The sequence below is a fragment of the Vulpes lagopus genome, chromosome 2 (genome assembly GCF_018345385.1).
Source record: "Vulpes lagopus strain Blue_001 chromosome 2, ASM1834538v1, whole genome shotgun sequence".
Classification (NCBI taxonomy): Eukaryota; Metazoa; Chordata; class Mammalia; order Carnivora; family Canidae; genus Vulpes; species Vulpes lagopus.
The window spans coordinates 143,625,972-143,632,618 of record NC_054825.1 but is presented as its reverse complement, the minus strand read 5'-3'; the positions used below and the strand labels follow the sequence as shown (position 1 = coordinate 143,632,618).

The 6,647-nt window shown below is 43.8% G+C and overlaps 1 pseudogene; it reads left to right on the top strand.

Annotated features, from left to right (window-relative positions):
• Nucleotides 1-2,363: 2,363 nt before the first annotated feature.
• LOC121482344 lies at nt 2,364-3,441 on the top strand (annotated as a pseudogene).
• The last annotated feature ends 3,206 nt before the right edge of the window (nt 3,442-6,647 follow it).

Below are 6,647 nucleotides of genomic sequence, written 5' to 3'. Positions count from 1 at the left end.
CTGAAACCAGCGAATCACATCTGAGGATAAAGCCCAGGCATCAGGTGCAGCGTGACTGAAAATCATTGATCAGGATCACTGAATGGAGCAAACACCAGAATACAAACTCAGACAGCAGTGATTTACCTCGTTCACTATCCTGTCCCCAGGAACAGAGGATTTGCATCGTATACTCTTCCAAGAAGAGGAAAAGGCACTGTCCTGAGATACAAACAAGCATTCCAGGTGTCACAAACACTTCACCTAAACAAAGTTTTCTTACACTGTCAGAAGGGCTTACACAGTCTTCTCTCCCTATCACCCAAGGCTGTGTGGTGGTGCTCAATCTGGCTGTGTTTCAGAACCCCCCGGAGCATTTACACACCTGGACAGGAAAACACCAACTCCTGGGCTCCACCCTTTGTACATCCTGTAGCAAATCTCCACTACTGGTGCCAGGAATCTGCATTTCCAAAATGTCCAGGTGACACTGAAGTCCTTTGAGGCTTGAGAATCACTGCCGTAAAGCCAGCACTGCCCAAGCCCACACTTCTTCCAAAGGCCAGCTGAGGGGCTTGGGAGAAGCATCAGGACCTGTTGGGTAGTTTGCACAAAGTCTGACGCCAGGCTTCATCACCTGGCTCTTCATCATACAGGCCTCAATTCCACTGCAGGACACCCCTTTCTCACACGGATATACACACCCTGTGTGAGTACATTCTTCTTTCTATTCTTTATTCCAACTCTTCTCAAATCATGAAAACCTCTCCCTCTGATCCATTTCCATGAATCATAAAAGAAAGGCAAAGGACACAGAAGTAAAAATTAGAATTGGTTAACTCCTAAAGCCCCTAAAGTTTCCAGAGAAATAATCAGCACCCTTCAGACTCTCCACAAATCTTTTCTCCTTCCTCTACCAACATCTGGTGGTGTTCAAGTGATGGTCAGCGACAGATTTAAATGGGTTGTTTTTATCTTTTGCAGAGTTAATCATTTTTATAATATTGTTGCCTTTAATCACAGATGTACAGTTTTTCTGGGACATTCTGCATAAGATATGCTGTTATGTACGACAGTTTAAGAATTAAAATAATTTATGCCAAGGTTTCCATGAGGAAAGGTACTCAGAGCTCCCATGGACTTAGGCCAACTTTTAGATTTTGGAATTTAACCCATGGTTAAATAGGAAGTAGTCTGTATATCAATCAGTTTGGGGGATCCCTGGGTGGCTCAGCAGTTTGGCACCTGCCTTCGGCTCAGGGTGTGATCCTGGAGTCCTGGGATCGAGTCCCACATTGGGCTCCCTATGGAGCCTGCTTCTCCCTCAGCCTGTGTCTCTGCCTCTCTCTGTCTCTCTCAAGAATAAATAAATAAAATCTTTAAAAAAAATTGGTTTGTCCTGAATTGTTGATAAATCCAATGTAGGCTGAAGCAGAAATATATTTGAGGTACAAAACATCCTGTGGATGTCAGTGCCCTTCCCACCTGCCCTCCTGTAACACCTGCCAGCCCCAGAGGTTGGGGAAATCACTACAAGCTGAGCCAAGCCAAGCCTGCAGCCATACTGGCCTGTGTACATCTTCCTCCCCATGCCCTCTGGCTCCTTCCCATCCACCTAGCACTGCTCAGCGCACATTGGACAAAAGGAATAAAAGTACCCACTATCTTTAGATTTCATTTAAATTACCATATGCTTTTAGTATGCTGTAACATTTTAATTCAATTCAGAGTCACCCGTTTGGGTTTCATTTTTTCCCCTCTTCCATCAGTTTTCCCAATGCTAGCCAGTCACACAAGCCCCTTAAAGTTCAGAAACCCTTATCAAAAGTTGTAAATGCATGTATGCTGTTCCACCTCCAGAAAATCTCCTCCATTTATGTGAGCGTGTGGGCAAAAACACACTAATGAGATTTTTTTTACACCATTGTTTGTAATTGCAAAAATCTAGGAATCATCCTCTTTAGATGACTCGTTACACAAATTAGGGAACATCTTTGAAATGGAAATATATGTAGATGCTAAAAAGTGAGACAGATCTATTTGTGCTGATATCGGACCGTCTTCTAGGTATAATTTTAGGTGAAAAAAAGAAAGATACAGGATTCTATGTAAAGTTTCTCCCCATGCCATAAACATACACTTTCATTTATACATAGCAAATTTCTAGAAAGATACAGCAAGATTATTTTAACAGTAATTGTATCTTGGGAGGGAGAATTTGGAATTAAGTGTTGCCATGGCCTGTCTTACTTCAATAAGTTTTCAAAGCAGAAGCCACCTCACTGAAAAGACTTTACACATGTTTATATAGGTATAACGTTCTGTTAAATAGAGTCTGCAATGTTAAAGGGATTACCAGCCCTTTTGGCTCCCAGAGCAGTGCCATGGTGGTCGGCAAGAACAAGCGCCTTATGAAAGGCGGCAAAAAGGGAGCCAAGAAGAAAGTGGTTGATCCATTTTCTAAGAAAGATTGGTATGATGGGTATGATGTGAAAGCGCCAGCTATGTTCAATATAAGAAATATTGGAAAAACACTAGTCACAAGAACTCAAGGAACCAAAATTGCATCTGATGGTCTCAAGGGTCGCGTTTTTGAAGTTAGCCTTGCTGATCTGCAGAATAATGAAGTTGCATTTAGGAAATTCAAGCTAATCACTGAGGATGTGCAGGGAAAAACTGCCTAATTTCCATGGCATGGATCTTACCCGTGACAAAATGTGCTCCATGGTCAAAAAATGGCAGACCATGATTGAAGCTCATGTTTATGTAAAGACTACCCATGGTTATTTGCTTCGTCTATTTTGTGTTGGTTTTACTAAAAAACATAATCAGATTCGGAAGACCTCTTACGCTCAGCACCAACAGGTCCGCCAAATCTGGAAAAAGATGATGGAAATCATGACCCGAGAGGTGCAGACAAATGACTTGAAAGAAGTGGTCAATAAATTGATTCCAGACAGCATCGGAAAAGATATAGAAAAAGCTTGTCAGTCTATTTATCCACTCCATGATGTTTTTGTTAGAAAAGTAAAAATGCTGAAGAAGCCCAAGTTTGAATTGGGAAAACTCATGGAGCTTCATGGTGAAGGTAGCAGTGCTGGAAAAGCTACGGGGGATGAGACCGGTGCTAAAGTTGAACGAGCTGATGGATATGAACCACCAGTCCAAGAATCTGTTTAAAATTCAGATATTTGGGCAGCCCAGGTGGCGCAGTGGTTTGGCGCTGCCTGCAGCTCAGAGTGTGATCCTGGAGACCCAGGATCGAGTCTCACATTGGGCTCCCTGCATGGAGCCTGCTTCTCCCTCTGCCTGTGTCTCTGTCTCTCATTCTCTCTCTGTGTCTCTATGAATAAATAAGTAAAATCTTAAAAATAAATAATAATAAATAAATAAATAAATAAATAAATAAATAAAATTCAGACATTTAATGGTGACAAATAAAAACATATTTGTGATGTTTAATTTCTTATCATTATTTTTAAATAATCAGGCTCGGTGAAGCAGATGTTCTGAACTGACAGTGCGAACTTTTCAGAACCCTTGTATGGATCTTATCCATTGCTCCTGGCTACTAAATAGCTGCAAAAGGGTAGTGATCTATTTTAAGCTGTAGTGATCTGGATGGAAGTGTTCTAGATGGTTAATAAAAGGAAACTTTTTTTTTTAACATGAAAAAAAATAAAAAATAAAGGGATTACCAAAACTATCGTCCCCTGATCATCTTGCTTCTTTATTTTTTTTTAATTTTTATTTATTTATGATAGTCACAGAGAGAGAGAGAGAGAGAGGCAGAGACACAGGCAGAGGGAGAAGCAGGCTCCATGTACCGGGAGCCCAACGTGGGACTTGATCCCAGGTCTCCAGGATCGCGCCCTGGGCCAAAGGCAGGCGCCAAACCGCTGCGCCACCCAGGGATCCCCCATCTTGCTTCTTTAAATATACGAGGGGATTTCTGCTGGTGAGGCCTAATGGGAGCTTGTTATAAAATTCAGTCTAGGAACCTAGAGTTCCAACTGCAATATTTTTCAGTAGCATTTCAATCTATAGAAGAAACCTGGGGAAAAATCCAGAGTAAATCCTGAAAGCTTGTACAAAGCGGACAGATGTCAGAACGACCTGCTTTTACCTATCTGGCAAGCTACTGCCATGGGTCAAGGCTCACTTTTTTTTTTTAAGAGCTGGACACATCTTCAGGACGTTTAAAGGATTCACTGCCAGTTGAGTAGGAAGAAGAATCAGTTTTCCCACATCAGGCCTAAACCCTGTATCCTCACATCCCTTCCCATTCCTGGGGAAGCGGAGGGGATAAGTCTCTGTGCTGGCCTGGCTAGGGCTCCGTTCACACAATAAAGACATCTCAAAGGAGAAGAAATGTTTGTGCCCATGGGAGTGGGTGACACTTGGGTAAGCCATCTGAACAAAGCATGGGATGCAAAAACAAAGTGCTCCCAGGGGAGGCCAAAGTATACCTGTGTCCTCTGTGGACACCAACTGGTTGGAGTTTGGAGTGAAGAGCTGACTGTGAGGGTGCCACTCCCCCCAGTCTCCTTGATGTGGCTTCTGTCCCAGGGAACTTGGGCCAAGTTCTGGGGAAAGGTGTGCTGTGATGAAGACGAGGCCAAAGGAAAACTAGATCACAGTGTGGCCTCAGTGAGTCACGTCACCAATCCAGGCGTCCTCTTGGCTCAAGGGTCTGAGTGGGCAGAAATACTTTAAGAGTCCCTTCCAGTTTGCACATTCAGAACTGTAACATTCAGAGATGAACTGGAAAGTCAATTGTTCTTTATTTAAAATGCACTTGAGGGGTGCCTGGGTGGCTCAACGGTTGAGCGTCTGCCTCCAGCTCAGGGCGTGATCCCGAGGTCCTGGGATGGAGTCCTGCATCGGGCTCCCCACAGGGAGCCTGCTTCTCCCTCTGCCTGTGTCTCTGCCTCTCTCTCTCTCTCTCTCTGTGTCTCTCACAAATAAATAAATAAAAAACCTAAAAAAAAAAAGCACTTGAGTCTTCCCAAAGGAGTGTAGGCCTTACTTATGCAAATTGCACTCAGCTGCTCCCTGTTCTGCTTCTTTCTTCAGTGGCCCAACTGGCCCTGAAGACTCTGCCATCACAGAGCCAAGTCTTCCTCCTGTCAGATTAGGAAAGCTGGTCCACCCTGAAACGGACTCTTCATGGTTCTCTGCTTGCCTTACAAGTGTTTCTAAGGACATAGAAGAGACTGCCCTCTAAGGTTTGCAATCTAGTCATTTGGAGAAGATAATCACCACCACCTCAAAGGATGCCATTACCCCAAGTGGCAGAAGCAAGAAGTAGCTTGTGGGGGCGCTTCAGACATACTTTCTGTCAACTCTAAGAAGCCAAACCAAATAAATATGTGTTAAGAACCAGCTTCATAGACCTGCAAGCAGTGTACTTGCTCGGGCCCCCTACTCAGAAGGGGGATCTGCCCTTGGGGTTTAATACTCTGCAGTTGCTATCTTGAAATTCTTAGTGATTTTATTTTGAATTTGTATTCTGTGAGGTTCAATGGGACAATGGAGGATTCTCTGGGGCTTTGGAGCCTAGGCTAAGCTACAGTCGCCATCTCACACTGCTCCTTGCGTCAGATTCTTGGTCATCCCCAATCTCAACTCCACTTGGCAATCGTCCCCATTCCCTCTCCTTCAGGGGGCCCCAGTGCATTCACCCACTGAGTATCCCCATGACTGAGAGAGTGCAGCATCAAATAGCAAATAAAAAATCACGTGACCAGGTGAAAGAGACCACAGAAGAAAGGACCAAACTCTTACCTGTGTTTTGAGGAAGGAGCCCATGTTTTTATTTTGCACTAGGCCTAGCAAATTATGTAGCTGGCAGGAAAGTACCTATAGTTCCTCCTCTCACAGGGATGCTAATCCTAAACCCCTTCTGCAAATGCACTGTGGAGTCAATCAGGTACCCGAGAAGGAAAGACCAGAGAGAAGTTGAGGGGACAGGATGGAGACCCTGGGTTTGTTGGAGACAGGACTATCGCTTCCAGCTCTGATCTCGTGACCTCTACCCTCATCTTCCCAGATGTAAACCCCAACTGATTTTTATCAAACCCAAATTTTCTGTGCCTTCAAGGGTATAAAGGGGAACAATGCCTGTAATGTATTTTAAAAACCACCTGGAAAGATATAATCACCCAGAATGGTAATTAATAGTGAACATGCAAGGTGATCTATAGGAGTGATTTGGAAGGTGGGCTCTCAAAGAGGATCGTGCCTAGATTGCATTCATGGCTTATCCCTCACTAGCTGTGTGTTTTTGGACAAGTTGTCCTCTTTTAGAGTTCTTATCCTGTAAAAGAGTCTAATAAGAGCAGCTCCCCTTAGTGACTGCTGAAAGGACTGAATGTTTAGAATAGTGCCCAGCACATAAAAGTGCTTTAATTAATGTTAATATAAAGGTTCAAAAATGGGAAGTTTTTTAAAAAGTTATTTATTTATTCATGAGAGACAGACAGACAGACACACACACACACACACACACACACAGAGGCAGAGACATAGGGAGAGGGAGAAGCTGGCTCTCTGAAGGGAGCCTGATGCAAGACTTGATCCCAGGACTCCAAGATCATGCCTTGAGCTGAAGGCAGATGCTTAACTGCTGAGCCACCCAGGCGTCCTCCCCCCAAAATAGAAGTTTT